The 25,332-nt window shown below is 38.6% G+C and overlaps 1 long non-coding RNA gene across 2 annotated transcripts in view; it reads left to right on the forward strand.

The window, feature by feature from the left end:
• The window catches only part of LOC122811172, a 1,417,861-nt gene that overhangs the window by 462,126 nt on the left and 930,403 nt on the right, over positions 1-25,332 (forward strand). For both annotated transcript variants that reach the window (XR_006366220.1, XR_006366219.1), the window contains exon 3: positions 13,419-13,552. This is a non-coding gene — a long non-coding RNA (uncharacterized LOC122811172). The remainder of the gene's footprint in view (positions 1-13,418; positions 13,553-25,332) is intronic.

The following is a 25,332-nucleotide window of genomic DNA, read 5'->3' on the forward strand; positions in this document are numbered from 1 at the left end:
GACCTCCAGGACGCTTACTACCATATCAAAATTTGCAGAAGCTCCAGGAGATTCCTTCACTTCTGTCTGGGAGCCAATTATTTCCAGTTCAGAGCACTACTCTTCGGTCTCACCACAGCCCCCAGAGTGTTTACCAAGGTTATAACAGTCGTGTAGCGGCTCACCTGAGGCTTCAGGGAATTCCGGTGTTTCCTTACCCAGACGATTGGCTCCTCGCTGCTGCCACCAAGTGTCTACTTTGCATGGCCAGAGACTCCTTCTTGCATCTTGCAGTCAATCTAGGGATTACCATCAACATCTCCAAGTCCTGCTTGAACCCGACACAGACCTTGGAATTCATAGGGGCACACTGGACACTCTACTTTTGCAAGTTTTTCTCACTCGAGACAGGGTCCAGAACCTACGGGCTCATGTGTCAGTGATCCTTGGCCCCAGGATGCCAACGGTGAGCGATGTTCTCTGAGCCCTAGGCTCTATGGCCACAGCAATTTCGATCCTTCCCTGTGCGCGCCTTCACATGAGGGTGCTTCAGTGAACCCTGGCAGTTCAGTGGTCTTGGTTAGACCTCCCCATGGACTATCCAATACGAATCAGCAGAGCCTGCAAGATTTCTCTTCTCTGGTGGCTCCAATCGCCGGAAATCTCGGCAGGTCATCCCTTCATAACACCCCCAGCCCAAGCCACAGTGACCACAGACACCTCCCAGGTCGGGTGGGGGGGCACTTTTTGGGGAGGACGGTCCAAGGCACGTGGTCCCAGACCGAGACCAGATTGCATATCAGTGTTCTGAAGATGAGGGCAGTGCTTTTAGCGTTGCAAGCCTTCCATGCTGTTCTTCCCCAGGGATGATTGCAGTTCAGTCAGACAAACATATCTGTTGTCTGGTACATCAACAAACAAGGAGGAACCAGATCTTACCCTCTCTGCCGTGAGGCCATGAGAGTGTGGGAGTGGGCGATCTCCACCATTCGGTTTCTGATTGCAATGCACATCTCGGGATGCTCCAGTATTTTAGCGGACAGACTGAGTCAGGCTATTCTAATGCGATATGAGTGGTCTCTGAAACAGTCAGGAGCGGAGGAGATCTTCCTTTCATGGGGTCATCCTTGCTGCGATCTCTTTGCATCTCCTTCCAACACGAAGTGCAGCGAGTTCTTCGCTCTGATCCCCTTACCAGGGGGACTCCCCCAGAGACGCTCTCGTCCATGCTTGGCCTCCCAGGTTACTGTATGCCTATCCCCTATTACCTCTCATTCCGAAGTTTCTTCAGAAAGCTTGCCGACTGGGGTGCAAAGTGAGCCTCATTGACCCATTCTGGCCTCATCAGATGTGGTTCCCCTTCCTCTGGTCTCATGCTCTAACTCCTCCACGGATTCTGGATCCTTGCCCGGATCTCATCTCTCATCCCTCAGGCATCAGTCCGCCCGATCTGGGCAGCCTCAAGCTGATGGCTTGGTTGCTCCAGTTCCCTTGATTGCTAGGACTCCCGGTCTGTCATCTTCAGTAAAGAATATTTTGGTGGCATCCCACGAAGCTTCTACTAGGAAGGTTTATCGCAGCAAATGGAAACGCTTCTCTATTTGGGCTTTTCAGAGAAACCTAGATCCATTTACAGCCCCGGTTCCTGCAATGTTGGAGTTTTTGTTCTATATTTTCCAACAAGGGGCTAGTTCCTCTATGGTGAAAGTGCAACTGGCAGCCATATCTAATTTTCATGGCAAAAATCTGAATGCTCTGGCCTCTTTGAGATTGTGTAAAGCTTTTCTGAAAGGTACTTTTCTTTTACGTCCCTGGGTTAAGGATTCCGTCCCTCCTTGGGACCTTACCCTAGTTCTACAGATGTTGGTAGCACCCCCATTCGAACCAGCAGCATCAGTAGATTTGAAATTCCTGTCATGGAAGACAGTTTTTCTAGTGGCCATTACCTCAGCCAGAAGGGTTTCTGAGATCCAAGCTTTGTCTGCCGTGCCCCCTTACTTGATCTTTCATAAAGACAGGGTTTTGCTCCACAAAAACTCTTCTTTCTTAACAAAAGTTGCTTCTGAATCAAATATTAGCCAGATGATTACATCTGCCTGTGTTCTTTCCAAATTTCCAGAACAAGGGTGAATATAAGCTGCATTTGCTAGATGTTCATAGACAGCTTTGTTTCTATTTACACAGGACTAAACAATTACGTAAGTCTGACCAGTTATTCGTGTCCTTTTCCAGACCCTTTTTGGGCAAGGCCATTTCCAAGGTCTCCTTGGCTAGATAGATTACACAATGTATACTGCAAGTCTATAAGGATAAAGGTCTGTCCCCACCTGGTCCTATTAAAGCTCATTCTACCAGATCTATGGCAACTTCTGTGGCCTTTTGGTCTAGGGTTTCTCTGGATGATATCTGTGCAGCAGCGGCCTGGGCAAGGTCACATACATTTATTTCTCATTATAAGTTGGATTTGATCTCTAGAGGGAGAGCATCCTTTAGCTCTGCGGTGCTCAGGAAAATCCTTCCATGAGGGCCCTCCCAGAAGTTTTGGTAGCTGGGGACTCTGTTCCACAGATTGCAGATAAAATAAAGTTAACTACTTCAGATAAAGAAGTTATGTACTCACCATAACGTTCCATCTGAGTAGTTATACTTAATTTTCTGCAACCATCCCGCCCTCCTTCCCCCGAACCTGTTCTAGGTTAGTGTTGTTATTGAGTTGCTAATAGTTTGAATAGTGTCAAACTCGATCTGAGGGAAGGTAGGAGATGTAAGGGATTATGGGTAAGGGGAGGAGCTTGGAGCAGATGCTTGAAAAATGTTGCCGGCTCGGATCCGATATGGATCCGAATACCCACATGTTGCAGAAAATGAAGTATAACTACTCAGATGGAACGTTATGGTGAGTACATAACTTCTTTTTCAGAGGATATTTCAGACTCATTTTTACTTTTTTTTTAATAAGCACAAGTGAAAGAAATGTGTGTCCATGTGTGTATGACTGAATGTGAGTGCATGTGCATGTTTACATGGATGTACATTTTTTATGTGTGTGCATGCACACGTATGTTTGGTGTGTGTGTGTGTATAATATATATATATATATATATATAGGTCTGTTGTATCACTACATCGAACTGTCAGTTCAGCGAACGGTATTTCATCAGAAATGCCATTCATTGAATTCCGCTCACTTACCCCCCCACTAATTATATATACCAACTCCAAGATGGCACTGCAGTGCGGAAGGGGCAAATTTTCCAATCCTCTCTGTACAGCAGTCTCAGTATGAACAGTTCAGATGGCATGTTTGAAGCAAGTGCACTGAAAATGTTGTTAGCTGAACTGATATAGACCCATATATGTATGTATGTATGTATATATATATATATATATATATATATATATATATATATATATATATATATATATATATGGGTCTACCTGTAATTATCGAAAACCCACTTCACCAAAAACTTAATTTTCCAAGCATGCATATGCACATCACTGGAATTTTACTCCAGGAAAGGAGACACTTGCCTCCAGGTAAAAACACACACACCACAGCATAAAAACAAACACACAGCAGCATATCAAACCAACTGAAGTGCCCCCCCCCCCCAACTTAATATACACCTCCAAGATCGCACTGTAGTGGGGAAAAGGGCACATTTCCCTATGGTAGCCAAACATCTCCTTTCCCGGAGTAAAACTTTGGTGATGTGCACATCTGGAAAATTAAGTTTGCTGCAATGTTGTCTCATCGTCATGAGCTTTGATGAAGTGGGTGTTCGATAATTACAGGTAGACCTGTGTGTGTGTGTGTGTGTGTGTGTGTGTGTGTGTGTATATGTACACACACACACACACAGACACACAAGTAAGGGAGTGCAGTGGGTTAATGTTCCCCCACACAACAGTTATTTTGTTTTTGTTTCCTATCTGAGTTGGTGTTAGTTCTCAGATAGCAAAGAAACTACAGGTAGGTAGTCGTGGTTTCAGGAAACAATGCAGAGATTGTACTTCTGTGTAGCAATTTTAATAAAAATGCATTGAATGAAAAATGTATGTTTTAACGGTTGTTTTAAAGCAAATGATTTTGTTCTAGTTAGTGTTTTTGATTTACTGCTTTGACCTTTTTTATTTGTTAATGGATGTTTATATAGGCTAGATTTTCAACTTATATTACTTGGTTTGCTGTACTTTGCAGTTGTTCTGAGTTTTTCATTAGTAATTTATTTAATAGTATTTGTCAAATGGCTGTGGTCTGATGAATTATGTGTTGAATTCTATGCAAACTATATTAACCCACACATATACCTATTTTATAATATATGTATATACATATATACATAAGCACACATTATACATAGGCTGACAGGAAATTTTCACATGCAGTGGCTAGCCTGCTTTCAAGAGTGACCCAAGTTACAAATTGAAAGATAGACCGGATTTGCACTTTACCGCTAATAAGTTTCTTCAGCATGAATACCACACTAAGTATTAACAGTATGGAAGTAACTGTCATTTCAGTTATGAATACTTTTTTGGAGGAACAAGCATAATACAGCTATTAGATCCCTGCAGTTTTCTAAATGATACAAATGCATTAAAATCAGAGGTCTAAGGATATAGCATTATCACCAGTAAAATCAATGGTATAAGTATGTTAGTGTTTCCTTCATGTTATAATATTGAAGTAGAATAAATGTCCTCTAAATGAATATATGCAAGCATGTATGTTGGTTTGGAAATTAAGATCTTTCCTGCATTTAGGCCCATGTACAATAATTGTACAGTATCCAGTTGATAATGGCTATGGTGGAACAGAAAATAAGGTTTGGAGAGTACTTGGGCCCTCAATATGTTGAAGCAGTGAAGCTAGATGAGCAGGGAGATCTGGCAGGATAAACTTTTGGGGAAGGCGCAAGTAAAATAAAATATACATATCACATTGAATGACTAGTCTGACATAACAAGAATGGCCAAATATTTAAAATTACAGCATAAAAAGTAGTAGTGCAATAGCTGGGTGTTGCATCTAAGGAATTCATCAGCATTATGATGCCCCATGTGCAATGCTCTCGTAAATGCTTCAGTACTGTGATGTCCTTGATACATTTGAAGTATACAGAGCACCATGCAGAGGGTGATTCCTTACCTACAAACTGAGTGAGAAAATGAAAGCACAGTGAAAGGGAAAAGCAGACACAGCAATAAAAACTAGTGCAAGTGTAATGCCAATACTGATGGCTTTACTGCACATTAGCGAGTCAAATAGTATAAGAAATACTCGGTCCAGGGGTCTAACCCTCTTCTGCAGTATCAACAGAACTGTTTGGAGAGACTATTATATCTGCAGGGGATACTACTGCTCTGGAACCAACTCCCAGTCCATGTAAGAAAAGCTCTTCCCTGTCCATATTCAAACACAACTTGAATCTATGGATGAGAAACAGAAAATTTATCCCAGGACTGCCCACTCTACTACTAATGGTCAGAGGCTGCTCTTAAATGCCTTATCCCATGCATGGGTCCCCTCAAATTATGTAAAGTATTATCCCACTTATTCTCTTCCCTGTCCGTATTCAAACACAACTTGAATCTATGGATGAGAAACAGAAAATTTATCCCAGGACTGCCCACTCTACTACTAATGGTCAGAGGCTGCTCCTAAATGCATTATCCCATGCGTGGGTGCCCTCAAATTATCTAAGGTATTATCCCACTTATTCTCACTAAGGGTATTATATAATTATTGACCATGGGATGGGTAAGCCCAATTTAACACCAAATGAATAGGTTAAGTCAAGCACCAAAAGGTAAATCAGCTAGGCTTAAAAGGCCCACAAGGGCAGCTAGCCTAGTACATAGCTATGAACCCGTGCCAAAGCACATCCTGCCTTTTCACCATGTGACCTTCATCACAACCTGGATGCAGTACCATCATGCCTCACTGTTGCTCCTAAAAGCTGTGACGTATGCAGCATATCCACAGGCAGCTGATTCATATTTTAATTAGCAGCTTGCTGACTACAGGATATATAGTTCTGGAATGGATATCATTGCTGCTTCATAGTGCTTTTTTGTCTGATGGTTCTGTGGTTCAGTTCCTGGGCGGGTGCCTGCTATGCAGAGTTTGCATGCCTTTTCTGTGTTCATCTGGGTTTTCACTATATTCTTCATTTTCCTTCCATGTCCTAAAGGCATATGACTGGGTGATTTGATAATATTTATATTGCTTCCAGGTGTGTGTGTGTGTGTGTGTGTGTGTGTGTGTGTGTGTGTGTGTGTGTGTGTGTGTGTGTGTGTGTGTGTGTCCTGCTGAGATAACTGGCATCCCATCCTGGACTGATTCCTCCATTTTGCTCATTTGCCATATAGACTACAGCCCACAAGTGACACTGAACTAGAAAAAGTGTAAATTAAAAATGGCTGAATAGAAGAGTTGTATAGGTTTTTAAAGTTTACTACATTTATTACATTCCCTTAGTACTTAATCTCTATGGCTCATGTAGCTTTACTCAGCAATACTTCATTATTAGATGGTAAGTCATAACTGCAAAAATATAGCTATAATGTTTTTGTACCAACTCTGAATATATGCATTGTAAATTCTCATTTCTAATGAACTTGCAGAAGCAAACTTGTACTTACTGTAAGTTGCCAAGTATGAAACAAATGGGAGACACATGCAGCGTTATTACTCATCCCTGTTCCAGTCTCTTATGGGCATATGCATTTATTAATGGCTGTTATTCATATCCATGCTCTTACAATAATAAGTTAAAAAGAGGCCTTAGAAGATAATTATTTCATATGTGCCAAGTTACATCTGTTGTTTTGGTGTCTGTTAAATTCCTTTTATCTGAAGGCCAAACACTTTACAGACCACTGTCAGAGGACTGATGTTAAGAGAAAACTGTCACCAACTGTGCAGTCAGATAAAGGCTGAAACTTACTGATAACATGTCAGTGGGTGGAGGGAGAGTCAGTGTTTCCAAGGCAGAGGCCATGAGATGCAGTGCTGTAGAGGTGGGGTGGCTTGTTTTTCTAATGGATATTGGCTTACAAATTGTTTTTTAAAATATCTGTGGGTAGAGGGAATGAATGTTTTTCACTTTAGTATTCAGGAAAAAAAGCAGTTGATATTCTCCCATTTTACATTCAATAAATTATACTCAGATATTCATATTAAAATGGCATTCACTAGCCTTGAATGAGTGTGTGTGTGTGTGTGTGTGTGTGTGTGTGTGTGTGTGTGTGTGTGTGTGTGTGTGTGTGTGTGTTTGGGACACTGGTGGAGAGACTGAAAAGGCCAATATAATCAGTTTTAAAAAACATCAAACTCTCTATTAATGGGGACCCCTGCTGTGGGGTATATCAAAGAGAACAATTTATAATGTTATTATATCTACTTAAAAAAACAGGAAGCCACAGTGGTGCAGCGGTTAACATTGCCACCTCACAGCAAGAGGTTATGTGGTTCAATCCTTGGCTGGGGTGCCTTCTGTGCGGAGTCTGCATGTCCTCCCTGTGGTCGTGTGGGTTTCCTCCAGGTGCTCCGGTTTCCTCCCACATCCCAAAAACATGCTGTAGGAGGATTGGACACTCTAAATTGGCCCTAGGCATGAGTGTGTGCCTTCTGTGGAAGGTTGGGCACCGGGTTGGCAACTCGGCACTGTAAAACTCCACTGCCAATCATGAGAGGACAGGTGATCCACTGTGGCAAACCCTAACCGGGAAAAGGCGAAAGAAGAAGAAAATTATATCTACTTAAAAACACAAGGAATGTGTCAAGAATAATTATTCAGAATACAAGAGACTGTTCAGCAGCAAGCACTATGCTAGGAAAAACAACTCTGATGCTCAGAACCAGTGTTTACACACACACACACACACACACACACACACACACACACACACAGTACCTCTCAACTGTCCAGAGTTTCACAGAATGTCCATATTTTTGGTCTGTTCCTCACAACATTTGTGATTTTCTGGCAACTTTGAAGTCACTAAATAATGACATAAATTTGAATTTCTGATTTCATATCCTTCAGCAAATGCATGCAAACACAAATCCTGTTATTCTAGGAACTTTCTAAGTTTATAAGAGTAGTATTTAAAATCTGTCCCTATTTTTGGGCCGTTGTCCCCCCATTATTTAAGGCTTTGTCCAGATTTTTGGTGCTAAGAGATTGAGAGGTATGAACCACACAAACATGTCAGTATTTCTTATGCTAGACTAAGTAGACAAGTGAGCAGGCATGTGTAGTGACATTCCATTTCTACTGGAATGTGGGCCAGAAGACAGATATACAAGTACATGAAATATAATGATAACGGTGCACATAAAGGCTATCCAGCATATTTTATATAGGTAACTTCTGCACTTGCAGTAAAAGTAACATGGATACACATGCCGTGCCATGCATACCCACAACAACAATACCCAAAACACAGCTGTACAGTTACTGTGAGTAGGATATTTCCATGCAGTGAAGCGAGCAGTCAGAAACAAAAAGAAAAGCATTCAGCTGTCAAAAGGTTAACAGAAGTATGACTAGCTGTAGAAAGGGATATTAATTAAATCAAGGTAAAATTATGAAAACTGACTACTTTTTGCAAACTGTGTATTAAGATAATTAAAGCAAGTTACAAAAACTGACTGTTTTTTGCACATTTTTGTGAAGTGACGTGAACAACTGCCTCTGACAAGACTGGTGTTTGTGTGTGTGTGTGTGTGTGTGTGTGTGTGTGTGTGTGTGTGTGTGTGTGTGTGTGTGTGTGTGTGTGTCTGTGTCTGTTGGAAGATGATCATTCCAAAGCTTATACCTAAGTACGGTAAGTGACCGGTGTCCGGTTAATAATGGCTGTGGTGGAAGAGGAAAGTGGAGTTCACAGAGTACTTGGGCTACCGATATGTTACAGCAATTAAACTAGGCTAGCAGAGAGAACTTGATAGAATAGACTTGTAGTAAAGGCATAAGTGAAATGAAATAAAGTATTTATTCTGCGTGATATGTGTAAGGCAGTGAGATAAATACATCATTCCTCTCCAGTGAAATGATGCATGTACTCGGTTATTTTTGATCCTGTCCAATGGTTGCAGAGGACAAGTGTTAGCATAGTGGTATCTAAATGAAAATAAATTAGCACTTTCTATTAGTATTTTATTTAATTTTTTTGATGACTACAGTTATTTGTGGTTTAATTGTGAAGATTTTGTTCCACTGTAACAACGCTGTTTCACATTAGAACTCTGTCCAATGGGGATACCTGACATCATTCAAAAAATAAGGAATGATGAGGCACCAGACTTTATTTAGTTAACATTTGTTGACCGGGAAAGTCCGACTAGGACAGAGCCTATTTTCAGCGGAGGCCCAGGGAGAAATGCTCTAGATGCATGTCTTTGGATCTGAAGTGTAAAGCATAACAGATTATTCACTCTTTCCAAGTAAGAGAATAGTCAGTTTGTAAATCAGGGCCATTAGGTTTGAAATTACTCGATGAAGGATTGCATCTTCTTGCTACCTAGCATCCGTTTCCCTGCAGTTAACTGGTAAGTCATTTATGAAGTGAGAGAATATCTTAACTGATATTTCATTTATGAAGTGTGAGAATATTAGTCGATACTATAAAAACTTTGGAAAGTCCCTACTGTTTTAGGTACAGCAAGGGAGAGGAGACACTCTTAATATGAATGACTATTAGTTAGTGAAAGGAGATTATACTGTACATAGCTTTCATTTCCCTTACTGGCTCTAATGTTCCAAGCATGTCCAGTTACTGCTGTTCTCCACTATTACCAACAAAAGAGAAACAGTCACAGCAATGTACCGATAAACAGTTTAATATGCAAAGCTTTCAGGTAACATAGACCCTCAGTGCTAAAAACAATGCAAAACATCATGTTCAAATAATAACAACACACATAGCCAATAAAAAAATCACGTAGAATCAATCAATTAAAGCACTATAACAGCACTTAAAAGTATGATACAAATCATTTCAAAATCGATTGTTTAAACCTAAGTACAGCTTTTAAAGTAACAGTTTGGTTGACACCAGGTGGGTGATCAGCTTGAAGCTGTAGAATCCATATGTATTCTTTGACTTAAAGTTGATTGTTTATATCACCTCTCCTGATAGTTCTATCAGTAGTGTCTATAACCCTAAACGTAAAACTAAGTGATGGACCAGCTTCGTGAATATTTTTAGTTAGGGAATTAGTTAATATATCCCTCCTAATATCAGAGTTGTGCTCTTAATTCTATCCTTTAACCGTTGCACTGATTTTCCAACATAAAAAACTAGGACATACTTTACATTAGCAAGATATATAACAAAACTAGTATTACAGGTTGCAAAGAATTTAAAAGTATAGGCCATATTGATTAAAGGATGTAAAAAATTTGGACTCTGTTCAATAAGGCTACAACAACAACAATTATAGCATGGAAATGTTCCAATTTTAATTTTCTTAGCTGTAACATTACCACATATATCTTGTAGCATAGTCGCTGTTTAAGATTAGAGCAATTAGGTTGGGTGAACATAGGTCTATTCCCAATAAATTATTGTAACTCATGCAAAGTTTTTAAAATGCCCCAGTTATCAGTTATACTATTTTAATACCTTCACTACACCTACTAAAAATAGTGACATAGCGTACAGTATTATTATTCCTAAGGAGCTCAGTTGTCTCCATTCCTACTGGGGCATTACCAAAATATGGTCTAGCTACAGAATTCCTAGATGCAATAACATCTTGTCTAATAATGGCTAGTAACCCAGATTCATAGCCCCTATCAGTAAATTCATGCATCATCTCAACCATTTGTGGTTCACATCCACCCAAATCAGTATTCAGCCTACTTATTTGTGTCATCTGTGCCTTAACAATTCCCTTAAACACATGGGAAGAGTGCATGCTCTTCCTATGCAGGTAGTTATTCTCATGCACATTCTTTCTATGTACTGAGGTATGTATGTATGTTAGTCCCATCATAATTAATGGCAACATCTAAAAACTCTATGCTACTCCAGGAATTATGCATGGAAAATTTCAGAAAATCAGTACTATTATTCAAATAATCAATGAACTGTATCAACTCACCACTCTCCCATTCCCAAATCAGGAATACATTGTCCACAAAGCTTTAAAAAAAACTCACTTTACCTACATGACACTCACGACCATTATAAATATTTTCATTCTCCCATCCATTTAGAACTAAGGTAGTATGCGTAGCAGCGACGGGAGTACCCATCGGTACTCCTGAGATTTGATGGTAGTACTTATTATAAAAGATGAAAAATATTATTCTCCAATACAATTTCAAGCAGTTCACATAATGTCTCAACCTGTTTACTTGAACTCTGGCCATATTTACATAAAAATTACTTAATGGACAATATTCCATAATCATTTGGTATCACAGTAAATAATGATTTTATATCAAGTACAAGTCTCTAGGAGGAGTTGGTTTACAGAGCCTATATCTATGTATTTACAAAACACCTTGTGTACTCTTAAACATATGACATATGAGAAGTTATATTAAACTGCTGATGTTTTTAGACATCTGATTGACTGGTTTGAAAAAAGAACATGTACTCACTTTTTTAATGGCTGTACTTGATATAGGTAGACAGGTTGAGATATTATGTGAACTGCTTTTTTTATTTCGTTCTCCACTATTAGCAAGATGTGATCTGCAATATATGCCTTGAATGGGAGGGAAGATTTTAAGTCTGGTGAACATAGTTTACTGGCTGTTATGGCCCCAAGAAGACCCATCAATGAGGTCTTATATGATGATTTAGATGTTATAGACTAACAGAATTTTACACTGAAATCAAATCATGAACCAGTCTGAGGATTGATTCACCATTTTTGGTATAGGGCAGCTGTAAAAGCCATTTTATGTACACTCTTCCCTTCGGGAGGCTGTAATGTGCATTTCATTTTACCTGAAAACTCTTCACTAAAATTTGTAAATGGGCATTTAGTCCACTTGAGAGAGAGAGAAGGACCTTGCCACATTATGTAGGCATAGTACTCCTTGCATGGAGTACATATGTAAATCACCCCCAACCAGTTGTATGCAGTTCACAGAGCAACAGAATTACAATACAAGATTGTCCCAGTGGGGTAACTAATGGAAGACCAGTGCATGCCAACTAGTGGTGCTGTGCTGCTAAGTTCAGTGATCCTTCTCCCCTGATAGTATGTGTCCTGCACTTAACAACAAAGAACAACTCACATGACAGGAAAATCCTTACTAGCAATGGAGTTCCCTGTGGAGCAGACAAATGGCAAACTGCTACCACACTATACATTACCTCATCCACCCCCACCCCCCAGAAAGTAATGGTGGTGAGCCATCAATGGAAGATGACATGGCACCAGATCCCCTCATTACCATAATATTGCAATGACCCATGATCTACCCTCATGCATAATGACTGTGTGATTCCTTTAGGAATCACAGTGCTGTGATGTAAATCAGTTATGTATGGTACAATGTGCCTTATGAAATAACTATGCACAGCTACATGATAAGGCAGAGTGTAACTGCTTTATATCACTGCCAACAGCATTGCCAGTCAGCCGAAGCATAGAAGTGTCTAGTACACATCAGGGAACCAGGCGCTCCTGTGTACTATTCATTAAAATGGGAAAGTTGTTGTAAGCCATTGGGAACTGCTGCGATTCATGTCTATTAATCATGGCAGTCCCTGGTGGCAGATAAATGTTAGTGTGATGCTGATATGTATCTGTGTATTGTGTTTATAAATACCCAGTAATCTGAACAACACTATCAGTCAAGTCACTTAGCAAAAACATCAAAGACTTCTCCTAGATCTCACACTCTCCTTCAGGAAACACACTGAAAGTGCTGTATGTATAGGGTGGAGTTACAACAGAGATGGAGACAAAATCTCAAACTTTCTCTCCCCAGAGGCTAGATTAGCCCCTAAATTAAAAGTACGTCTACCAAAACTAGAAAAAGGGTGTCCACTAATTGCCCTACACTCATCCATTAATACTAGTCTCTTACAGACCACCAAGAATGGAACATGCAGCTTTATTATTTATTTTATTTTTATTTTATTTTACATTTGTTTACCGGGCTAGCTTTAGCATTCCTAGCTGACCCTATGACTCATCAGTGTTGATATTTTGTTTCAAAGAGAATTAATCTGTCAACAGCATACTGCAGTGTCATTAATAAAGTGTACTGATGACTTTAAAAGAGCAAGTAGTTTATTTTAATATGTACATTTCCAGTTTATTTTCCTTTTCTTTAAAAGCACTTTAACAATGTTAAGAATCATGTTCTGCCATTTTAAATGTTATTGGGCTTGAGGCAGCGTAGGGCACTTTCCTTTCATGTTTCAGAGTGAATTTTGTGCTTTTATGTGCTTTCTAGACCTCATGAGACATTCTGCTTGCACAGAGCGCCTCTGCTCATCTCAAAGAAATGACTGGCTTCTCAGTTCTCGTTTCAGAATGCCTGGCATTTCAGATGGTTGAATCAGTGTGTCCAGCATAAGGAAAACTGAGGTAAATGAACTTTTACATTTTTTTAGCTTTTTGCATACTTTAAATTGCTTATGATCATTAATATGTAAAGCAATGTAATGTTAGCTTGTCAAGCCTTCATACCACTTAACTGTCCCTGATTCTGCAAAACAACTCTGATTTCCCATGTTCCTCATTTTTTTTTATTTTCTGGTAAATCACTGATTAACACTTCAATAATGCCAGACATGTTAGTTTCATATTTATTATTGTTCTGCATCTGAATGTTGATTGAAAACTTGCTGTTCTGTTAGCCTTTTAATTGAAGCAGCATTTAAAACATGGCTCTGATTTGGTGTCTTTGTTACGCCATTATTTTTTACTTTGTCCAGAATTCTTGAGCGAAGAAGTTGAGAGCCATGTATCAAGGTGAGTGATATAAGTGTAACAGGGCTTTATAGCAGCAAGAAATAAAGTGGGCATTTTAGTTATTCTAGCTTGGAAATATAATCTTACTGAATGCAACAGCTATATTTAAGTAAAATAAGCTTTATGATAATGTTTTAAACAGATTAGTTTAAGTAAAATGAAAAAGTTACACTTCAGCTTAAAGTGCTACTAAATTGTATTGTTTATGTGAATTAACATGTGACATGGTGCAAATATTTTTCTTCTTTCGAATCATGTGGTTTGACATGAGGACTGAGTGCAGTGGTTTGTATGTTTATCGCACATTGTTCAGACTCAAAAGCCATCAAAGAACACTGAGCTCTTAATGGTAGTGTCACATATGTTGTCATCCATCCAGTTTAAATATTTTTAAGTTCTCTGGTAAACGTATAGCTCAAGTGATTTTGTTCCAAATCCTAGGCATTTGTTTGTGTTATGAACTTGCTACTTAAACTGTTACTGTTGTACTGATGTACAAATTAATGCTTTTATATTTGTGGGTGTGAATGTTTGAAAATAGATGTAAGTACTGCTGTAGCAAATCATCCTTTTATGCTTTATATGCAACTATTGCTTTACCATGCAGTATCTGTAAATAAGTCAATAGGTTCAGTTTTTATAACTATTAAAATAACTTAAATCTCTTAAAATTGTATTCATGTGGTGAATTTCTTTTGGACAGACTCAGTTCTGTTTAACTGACTCCTAGTAAAAATGCAAAAAAAATTGTTGTATCCTAGGGTAGGTTATATATACATTTTATAAAGCATAATAAGACTGTACTCATCTATTAAAGATATAAATTTAAACAGCCCCATTTGACCAAGAACTCAATTTCTGAAGAAGTTAACTTCTTTTCTTCTTCTTCTTTCGGCTTTTCCCGGTTAGGGGTCGCCACAGCGGATCACCATCCGCTCATGATTGGCAGTGGAGTTTTACGGTGTCGAGTTGCCAGCCCAGCACCCAAACTTCCACAGAAGGCACATACATGCATGCACTCATGCCTAGGTCCAATTTTAGTGTGTCCAATCCACCTACAGCATGTCTTTGGGATGTGGGAGGAAACCAGAGCACCCAGAGGAAACCCACGCGACCACAGGGAGGACATGCAGACTCCGCACAGAAGGCACCCCAGCCGAGGATCGAACCGGAGAACCTCTTGCTGTGAGGCGGCAACGCTAACTGCTCCACCACCATGGCCGCCCTGAAGAAGTTAACATATATGGCAAAAGAAAAGTCAGATGTTATCTGGACACCTACAACTTTGTATTCACGTACCTCATCATGACTGAAGCCATCAAGTTTAAATGAATGTTTAATATACGGCTTGACAAAATACATAAATAAGAGTTTACTTGTTTTTGCCAAAGAGGGTATACATGCTGCTGCTTTTATGTCCTAAAATTATTTAGTTATTGAACTGCATACTGAAATTTTAAAATGCATAATGACAGGAATGGGGTGTGAGAACCTTCTCTTTAATACCTAGGAAGGCTGGAAACCCTTTAAGATTCTTTTGCTTTGCCCCTTTGGAATGTTTGCTGGATAAATATAAACAGAAAAAATATAAAAAAAATATAAACATATAAAAAAGAAAATAATTTTCCTGTGCCCCTGTCAAGCAGAGCCACAGAAGTGATCCCCGGGGTAAATTTCCTATCTCCCATCCAGTCATCAAGATTTTTCTTGAAGAGTGCTAATGAGGAGCTTTGTTTGATATAGATAGGTAGTTTGTTCCAGAGTATGGGAAGTCTCTGGGACAGGAATCTATCCCTCCAGCATGTTCTGTTTATTGTGGTGAGAAGGTTTAGGTCCCTAGAGCGTGTAGCTCGGAGGGATTGGGATTTCCTTAAGTGGAGCATGTCCAACAGCTCTGGGTTTGATGTAGCTTTGTATGTTAAGCAGAGATCGCCTCTGAGTAGGCAATATGTGACAGAGTAAAGCTGGAGTTTTTTGAGACGGTCTGTGTAGGGCATCTGTTTGAGTTCTGTAATCCTCTTTGTGAGGTATTTCTGTGGCCTTTCCAGTTGTAGATGTCTTGTGAGGTACATCCCAAAAGGGGCATTGTACTCCATAATGGGTATAATGAGTGATGAGTAGAGGGGAACAATGACCTCTTTTTTCCTGGTGAGAAACATTTTGTGATGTGGTGTGCCACGTAGAAGGATTTCCTGACTACTGTGGCGATGTGATTATCAAAGGCGAGACTACTGTCCACCTGTGTCCCAAGGACTCTTATCACACTTTCGGTGTTAAGTAGACTACCGCCTATGTGGTAGTTCATGGGTACAGAGCTTTTACCAAAAGGGATGACAGTGCACTTCTTGGCATTGAGCTTGAGGCCAAGGCTTTGACACCAGGCATCTCTCTCAGTGAGGCCCTTTTGTAGGATGTCCACATCGTTAGAAGTTTTGATTATGGCTCCTAGTTTGCAGTCATCTGTGAACTTTGGTAGCCAAAGACGTGTGTTAGCCTGTACTTCAGAGGAGTAGATACCAAACAGGAGAGGACCTAGGACTGAACCCTGTGGTACTCCATTTGTCACTGGTCTGAAGTTGGACTTAGAGTCTACTACTTTCACAGTGTGGGTTCTGTCAGTGAGCCAGTTGGCAACCCATCTTGTGACATAGGGATTTATACCTAGTTTAGTGAGTTTATCTATAATTCCAGAGTGGGGGAATGGTGTTGAAAGCCTTGGCGAGATCTAGATAGGCTGTGTGAACCACCTTACCCTCATCTACGGCTTTGGTGATTGCTTCAAAGAAGTCTGTCAGGTGTAGGAGACATGATCTGCCTTTCACAAACCCGAACTGGGTAGGGTCCAGAGTTTGGAGATTACCAATGTCATTGTTTATAAGTTCCATGATGATACATTCCATAGCCTTGCAGACTAGCCCGTCAGGCTAATGGGGTGGTAGTTCCTGGGGTCCATGTTGGCTCCCCCTTTGTGGAGTGGGATAACCATTGCTGTGTGCCATTCGGTGGGCACAAAGCCTGAGGTGAGGCTATGATTGAATATGGTACTTAGGTGGGGTGCCAGTTCGTTCTGTAGTTCATGTAGAACGCAGCCTAGGATGTTGTCAGGTCCCATGGATGCTGTGTTCTTGGCTATGGAGAGTGTGTCTTTTACCTGTGCAGCCGTGATTACAGGAACTTTGCATTTTATCAGTATAGAGATGGGCCCTTTAGGGGGTGAGAGAGGGGTAAATTTGCACTGAACCTATCTGCCAGGATGTTGGAAATATCAGTTGGTTCTGTATATTTAGTGCCATTGTGCTGTAACTCAGAGCAGATCTGAGTGTTGCCATTATGATTCGTGACATAGCTGTAGAATGCTTTGTAGTTGTCTTTAGAATCAGTGGTGATTTTGTTTTCGTAACTAGCTTTGGAGGATTTTATGAGGGATCTCAGCTTCTTACTGAGGCTGACCAGAAAGTTCTTCCAATCATGGGATGAAATAATATAATGCAGTAAATGGCAGAATGAAATTTATTGAGAAAAATGAATGATGTGCCTTGTCCGGTAAACTTAAGGGTATGAATATAAAGCAAAAATGAATGAAGTGCTTGCATTTTCTGTTTTTACAGATAAAATAAAAAAATAATAATGTAGTGTTCATTTGCATAGCCAAATTGAGAAATGGAAACAATGTGTATATGTCTGATCTGACTTGCATTTGTTAATGTTATATATGTTACATTAAAATCAGACAGTGTTCTCACAGACTATAATATATGCATCAAAGGCAGAATTCTCCTTGATTATTGGAAATGTGGGGTATATTATTTACATACTCTATGGCTCCATTGCAGTAGTTACAGAGTGGTTTGCTATGTTTGCTCAACTTTTTATACATATACTTGTTTTCCTTATAACATGCCAGTTTATCTGGTATGGTGTAGGCTGATTTTCAGTTTTAATGGACTTCTACAATTAATACAAAACATGGTTTGCATTAAATTCAATAATTTAACAAGGAAAGCCCTGGGGCTTGTGAAACACTAAAGGAGTAGAGTGAAGACAGGTATTTTACCTCCAACATAAGACAAGGAAGATAATAGTCATATTTTAATTCATGAATCACTGGCATCACAAGCGATAATGGAAATACCCACAGCTGAGGAGTAAAAGGTTCCTCTTCTAAGTTCAAGAATGGCGTGATCCTCAAAACTAAGAAAATGTTGAGTGCAATTATTACAAAATACACACGAATTCCAAAAGTGCCTTAACTTGAATTTCCTTTTTTCCATGATATACCAGTCTTGGAGGTAGTGCATATAGGTATTGGACCATATGAGGGGTGCAGCCCCCCCTCATTAGGGTATGACTTGACTTACCCCCTACAAAAATATTTTTAATATGCTACTGTGATTTTTACAGTCCACCGTTACTTCCTGTGAATCACACTTAAAATGTCAGTTTCTTAATTTCAGGACTCCCGCAAACAAGTCTCTGATGTCCAGTTTCCATTGTCAAACACATTTGTGTGTCACAGCCAACTCCTGTTGCAATGTCATGGACATCCACCACCATCCATGAGATTGATAGGCCTTTCTTCCATATCACATGTGGGCATATAGACATCTCCAGACAATTTTAGATGTCACACATTTACCTACCACATGTCTTTGAAATGTGGGAGAAAGCAGGATATGGTGTAAAAAAAGAAGTCCTAATAGTCATGAAATCAAAATATAATTTATGCATGTCTAACAAATTTTTACTAGATTCCACTATATGACATATACTTGATAAATGACATTAGGTTCTGCAATATGAAATGTCCTAGGTGAATGTATTTCTGGTTTGTTCTCCAGAATGCAGATGTTATAGAGACTGCAAATTAATGACTGGGTTTTATTGTTAATCTCTCCCTCTGATACCCAAACCCTGCAGCTAGAAAGCTCCCTCATAAACAATTAGTGCACTGAACTAGACTAAATAAACGCTAAAAAATGCAGTATCATCACAGTTGGTAGACAAGCTTTCCCAACAGTGCTGTATTACCAGTCCACCACTACAGATGAAAATATAGTTAGGGATCCCTGAACTTGGGTTGATAACTCCCTGTCTGTTGTTCATCATGTGACAGCAGTCGTCGGAGAATCCATCTAGTTAGCACAACTAATCACAAAGTGAATATTCTCTAGATCTATGGAGGTCATCTTTTTCTTATATTCAACATTAATTAAGCTAGTTATTGGGTAGTATACCCACTTCATGATGTAGCTCACTAGTCATATCAACCAAGAAGATCACAGACCCGAACTTCCAAGATGGCTGCACACTGAGTAACAGATTAATTCTGGCTCTCCCACTCTGAAAACAGAAACTTAGCAGAGAAAGCCAGTGGTCCTAGATTTGTGAGCAGATTTCAGGAACCGACTAGTAAGTGCACTGTCTGGATTCCAGGAAAAAGCAATATAAATGACCCAGAGGAAAATCAGGTACAAAAGGTGAGGAAAAAACACAAACTGAGAGGAAGTACTGCAGTTGCTCAGCAAAAAGCAGTGCAAGTTCCAGACATAACTTCCAGTAATGTAGAGGAAAGTGTAAAGCAGCTGCACACAGACCTGATTAAAATAAACAAAACACTGATGGAGTATATCAACACAAACAATAAAAAGCTGGAAAAAATGGAAGAAGCTTTAAACAGATCTTCTGATAAGGTGACAGAACTGCAAAACGCAAAGCTTGAAATGAAGAAAAGACTGGCTGAATATGGAACTGTACAAGAAGAGATGTTTAAAAAATAATAGAAGTAGTGGACAGAGCACATAGGGAAAATCTGAGATTTTCTGCTGTACCAAAGCAGCTGGAAGGAACAGACTGTTTTAATTTTATGAAAGCACAAATAAGCAACATGACTGGTATTCCACAACAAGAATTCTTAATTGAAAGGACACATTGTGTGTATGCTCCAAATCTGGTTACTAGAAAACAACCTAGACCTTTAACAGTAAAGATGCAGTCTTATTGGCAGAAGGAGTTGATGCTGACAAAACTGCAACAGAAGGACAAAGTACTAAAAGTGGGAGACAGCAGTGTTTTTGTGGAAAATGACTACTCATTGTATACCAGGCAGAAGAGTAAATATATTCCATTATTTTGTAAATGTCGAGAAGCAGGCATGAGATTCAAACTGCTATACCCAGCTGTCTTCAAAATAATTTTCCCTGGAGGGACAAAATAATTTTTTGATGAAATACATGCAAAGGGGGGAAATACAAAAGTTTGTCTAACAAAGGGTGAGCTGTGAAACAGAAGGAGGTTCTGCTTCATGTTCTTCTGGTGATAAGGACTACAAAAGACTGATCCTGTGAAATCTTTTTCACTGTTTCAATAGAAAATGCCTGAGAGAAGGAAGAAAACATGAGTCGTCTAGAAGAATTGAAAATACATTGGAAATGAAACAGAGACAAGATTTGGGAGATGGTGATAGAGGAATAAAGCTAGTAACTTGGAAATTAACAAATGTGGGATGATAAAATAATAATTCTTTGTGAAACATGACAGAACAAGAAAATCTGAAAAAAATGGACTTCCTTGGATTTTAACTTTTAGGGGAGTTTCAAGCCCTGCTTCATGTTATTAGTGTTCAGAGAATAAAATCAGTAACTTGGAAACTGACAAATGTGGGATTATAAAGCAATAATTATACTTGTGAAACATAGCAGAACAGGATAATTAGAAAATACTGGATTTTTGTGAACTTTGTTAAACTTGTAGGGGAGTCTAAACATATGCCCAACTTTGTGTCATTAATCTTCAGAAAAATACTTGGGAGAGGGGGAGAGGAGGGAGAAAGTTAACTGTAAGTTAAAAAAATCGTAATGGTACTATTTCAATGGTGCATGACTTTCTTTGCAAGCTGTGAAGTAAAGTTTTTTCAGTTATTTTTAAATGTAATGGGGATACTAATGTAAACAGGAGCTTTTGTTTTTTTTTCCTTTTTCTCCCTTATCTCTTATTACTTGTTCAATTTTAAGAAATATACTGCAACGCAAAAATAAATAAATAAAAATAAGGGAGAGAGGAAGGGTCTAGTTAAGACAGTATGACAAAAGAAAAATGAATGTGCTTTTTCTCAAGTTTGCATAGGGGAATGAGTGGATCAAGGCCCTTGGCTTTATCCAGTAACACGTTTTAACAGAAAGCAAATAAATGAAAAAGAATATTGAATATTATAAGGCTTTTTTCTGATAATGTATCCTTAGCAGTTTTGTATTTTGTTTGCATATCTCTAGAATACAATCTGATAAAAAATGGCTTGGAGAAAGTGTTTATTGAAAGTATTCTAGTGTTTTCTCATCTGGGAGAGCCATAAAGATAAGACAAAACTAGAGAGCACTTGATGAGATGCAGGGTACAGTCTCTGCTTTTAGTGTGAATCACCATTCTTTTTGGTTAACCCTAGCCTGTCTGTGTGGCTATCAGTTTAGAATTTTAGTTCTTATTAGGAAGGTAAAACTTCAGATTTTGAAGATGTACTTAGTATTGTGTGTTATTATGTTAATGGGTTTTATGGGGGTGGTTTTTGTTGTTATTGTTTGAGGGCTTTCAACAAAACAAAATGTTTTGTAGGATGTGACATGGGCTTAAATGGGTATGACAAGAAACAACTGTATAAAAGGCCAAGCTGCCAAACAGTATATGCATGTAACATAAAAGTTGGAAGTAGACATTTAACAAAAAAACAGTTATACATAAAAGGTGAGAACAACAACGCTACAAGAAAATGATGCTTTTTGTAATGTTTTTAAATCTGAATGGTCTCACAGATAAATACAAAAGAGAAAGAGTAGTAAACTGTATTAAAAATGTTAGAGTACAAATAGCTATGCTAAATGAGACATACCTGGAAAGAACTGAACCTGTGAATGTGATAAAGAAAGGGTTTCAAGATGGTTATTTAGTGGAATTCCTGGGGCAAAGAAGAAGAGGAGTACTTATATTAATTGCAAGAGGAGCTCCAACAGTGATGGAAGTGAAAAAAAAAAAGATAATAATGGCAGATTTGTAGTACTAAGGGGCTACTGGCAAGGGAGGAGGCTTACACTGGCATGTAGTTATAGTCCATCTAAAACTGCTGTAATGGAGCTTAAGAAAATTCTGGAAAAAATAATCAGCTTTCAGCAAGAAATATTACTTTTAGGTGGGGAATGGAATTTGGTTTGCAATAGTGAAGATGTGTCTGGGGGCCCAGAAGGGAAAATATAACAAAGGAGGGTAGATTGTTGAATAAATTTATGAAAATGTTTGGCATGGAAGATGTGAATTTAGTACTTGGAGTCTGGAGTGAATTTATGTATTATTGTCCACCAATAAAAAAACTGGGCTAGGCTGGATAGAATTTATATTTCACAGGAACGTGCACTTAATTGAAGGTCTTGAAAAGCACCCAATAACTATTTCAGATCATGCACCATTAACAACTAAAATAAAAACAAAAGGTAATGAAATAAAAATGAGACACTGGCACTTTCCCATCTATCCTTGGAAAGAAAGGAATTTAAGGAATGGGCTTTGGAAATTATTCAGGAACTATTAGAGAGGACAGACATTTCTTCTGAAAATATAGGTAGGGAGTTTGATCAAATCAAAGTGGAGTTTAAAATATAGTAGAAATAAAGGAAATGGAGATATGGTTAAGAAGTAACAAGAATTATTTTGAGGGACTGACAAATGTTTAAGTATTGCAAAATAGGGAAATCCCACAGAACAAGAAGAGGAACAACTGCAGAATGGAAAACAGAAAATAAGCGATTACCTCGATAATACGCATGAGTTTAGAAAGATTGTTGGCAAGCACTTGTTTTTGATAATAACTCTAGAGGACAAAAACTTTTAGCACAACGACTCAAGCAACAGAAAGTCGAAAGAGCTATCACCAAGCGTAGGGAGCCTATAACAAGGGAGATGACAAAAAAATCCTGTAGAAGTACTTGAAATATTTTATGAGTCTGTATAAAGCAGAGAAATATGGAAAGCAAGAAAAGGTACAAATGGAAATGTGTATGGAATAATTAAATATGCCAGGGTTAGAGGTAGATGATGCTCAATTACTAACAGGATAGGAGGAGATACGATAAAAATGGTGATGTATAACCAATCTACAGGAAAGTCCCCAGTAATAAATTGTATTCCTGTGGAAGTTTGGAAGCTAGGAGTGAAAAAAACTGATAAAGATCTGGAAGGTTTTGTTTAACATTATTTTAAGTGGAGGAGAATTACGAATATCCTGGAAGAAAGAGGTCGTAGTTGTAATACCTAAAGAAGCTAAAGATCCATTGGCTAAAGTGTTTGTTTATAATGGCTAAAAGAATGGGAAAAGTGATGCCAAAATTGATATGTGGATCAGTGTGGTTTTCTGGAGGGGAGGCAAACATTTAATAACATTAACAGAAGACTGATGATCCAGAGTGAAGCAGAATGTAAGAAAATTATATTTAGAACCATTGGCAAAGAAAATAAGGGACTCAGAAATTCAAGGATATAATTGGTATGGTAGTCAAGAAAAGCTGTATCTTTTTGCAAATGATATTATTTTATACCTGACAAAACCAGAAAGGGACATTACAGTGCTGTGGAACATTTAAGACAGTTTCAAATCTTCTCAGAATAAAAAATTAAGAAGCTAAAACAAAGGCAATAGTGGTATATTATGTACCCACACAATGATTGGTCCAGCAATATCCATATTTATGGGGACATGATAAAATGAAGTATTTAGGAGTGTGAATTAAAAATGTTTGATGTTGTGACAACTAAGGATATTTATGAGGAGACTAAACATAAGATAATTTAAAAAATGAGAAATTGAAAGCTTTGTTACAAGAGTTGGATATGGATAGTAAGATACAAGCATTTAAATGTTTTTAGTCCCTTTAATTTTATACACAGGTCAGGTATATTTTTGTCAACCAGAGGAGAAGTTGTGGATAGCAATTAAAGAGCTGAAGGGTTTTATCTGGGAGGGGAGGATGGCATGAGTCAAGTGAGATAAGCTGATTCTTTGAATAGAACAGTGCGGACTAGGATTACAGAATTTGAAGGGGTATTTTAGAGCAACACAGTTAAGGCTCTTATGCATAGCACAAGCAGAAAACTATAATTCAAAGTGGAAAGGGGTGATAATGATACAGGGGAGAAGCTCAGGAAACGAGGAGAGACTGAGATTTTGGAGGCAGACCCTTAAGGAGAACGACAGTAGTCATACAGAATATTATATTGATAAATTAGCAGAAAGTTTTTTTAGAAATAATCCTGCATGGGAATAGAGAAAAGAGATTCTGCCGATAGGGATTATTGCAATTAGGATACAGACAACAGGCAATAGAGGGCTGGGATTTATTTGAGAAAACTAGTGAAGGATCCAAGGTATTGGGAGCAAATAACTAGATGGGGAAAGGTAATAGAATGGGGAGATGCCAAGAATGTATTTGAACTGCAGGTTAGAGATTGCCTTCCCTGTCAAGGATTGATATCAGAATATAGGCAAACAGAGAGAACTAGGAAGGTCCTAAATGAAAGACTAACACTAATACAGTTTTTAGTAGAACCTAGAACAGAGGCTGCTGTTAAAAAAAGGAATTATTGGTACGTCATATAAAATATTGCATGACAACTATAGGAATCAGTTAGAGGATCTTAGAAAGGATTGGGAAGAGAGATTGGATAACTCACAAAGAGACAATGGGGAGATATATGTGTATATCCCAAATATGCAACGAAGTCTAGAAGATTTAGGATCTTTGCTTTGAAGTGTTTACATGGGTATTTTTATACCCCAGGTAGACTCCAAGGAATGTTTCCTCATGTAGACAGCAAATGATGGAGGTGTGATGGGGAAGAAAGAGGTAACGGAATATATTTTCTGGGAGTGTAATGAGTTGGCAGACTTTAAAGATTCCCTGCAGACTGCTCTGTCAGGCATACTTTGTGAGCAAACTGGTGTGACTAAGGAAATTATCTTTTTGAGCTATAATATAGAATACATAGTAAGGCCTTGCTGAGTCTATTTATGGTGCCTGCCAAAAAATCAATTTACTAGAAAATGGAAATCAAATTCTAAACCAACTTTACTAGAAGTGGTGAATATGGTAATAGACCAACTGGAATTGGGATCTTTAGAAAAGGGAAGGAGCAAACTGTATAGGAAGAAAATGGGAATTGTGAGAGCAGTATATGCAGAGGAGGAACGAGGTTTAAAAGAAGGCAGGATTTTTAACGACCTAAGTAATACGTAATTGACAATGACTGGATGGGTCTATATTAGAATAATGAAACCTCACTTATGCGAATTCTGAAAGGCCAACACATAAACAGTGAACCACATGAGCACCGAACGTCCTTAAGTGTGAAATTCAAAG

The sequence above is a fragment of the Protopterus annectens genome, chromosome 9.part0 (genome assembly GCF_019279795.1).
Source record: "Protopterus annectens isolate FY-2018-M chromosome 9.part0, PAN1.0, whole genome shotgun sequence".
In the NCBI taxonomy this organism is placed as follows: domain Eukaryota; kingdom Metazoa; phylum Chordata; order Ceratodontiformes; family Protopteridae; genus Protopterus; species Protopterus annectens.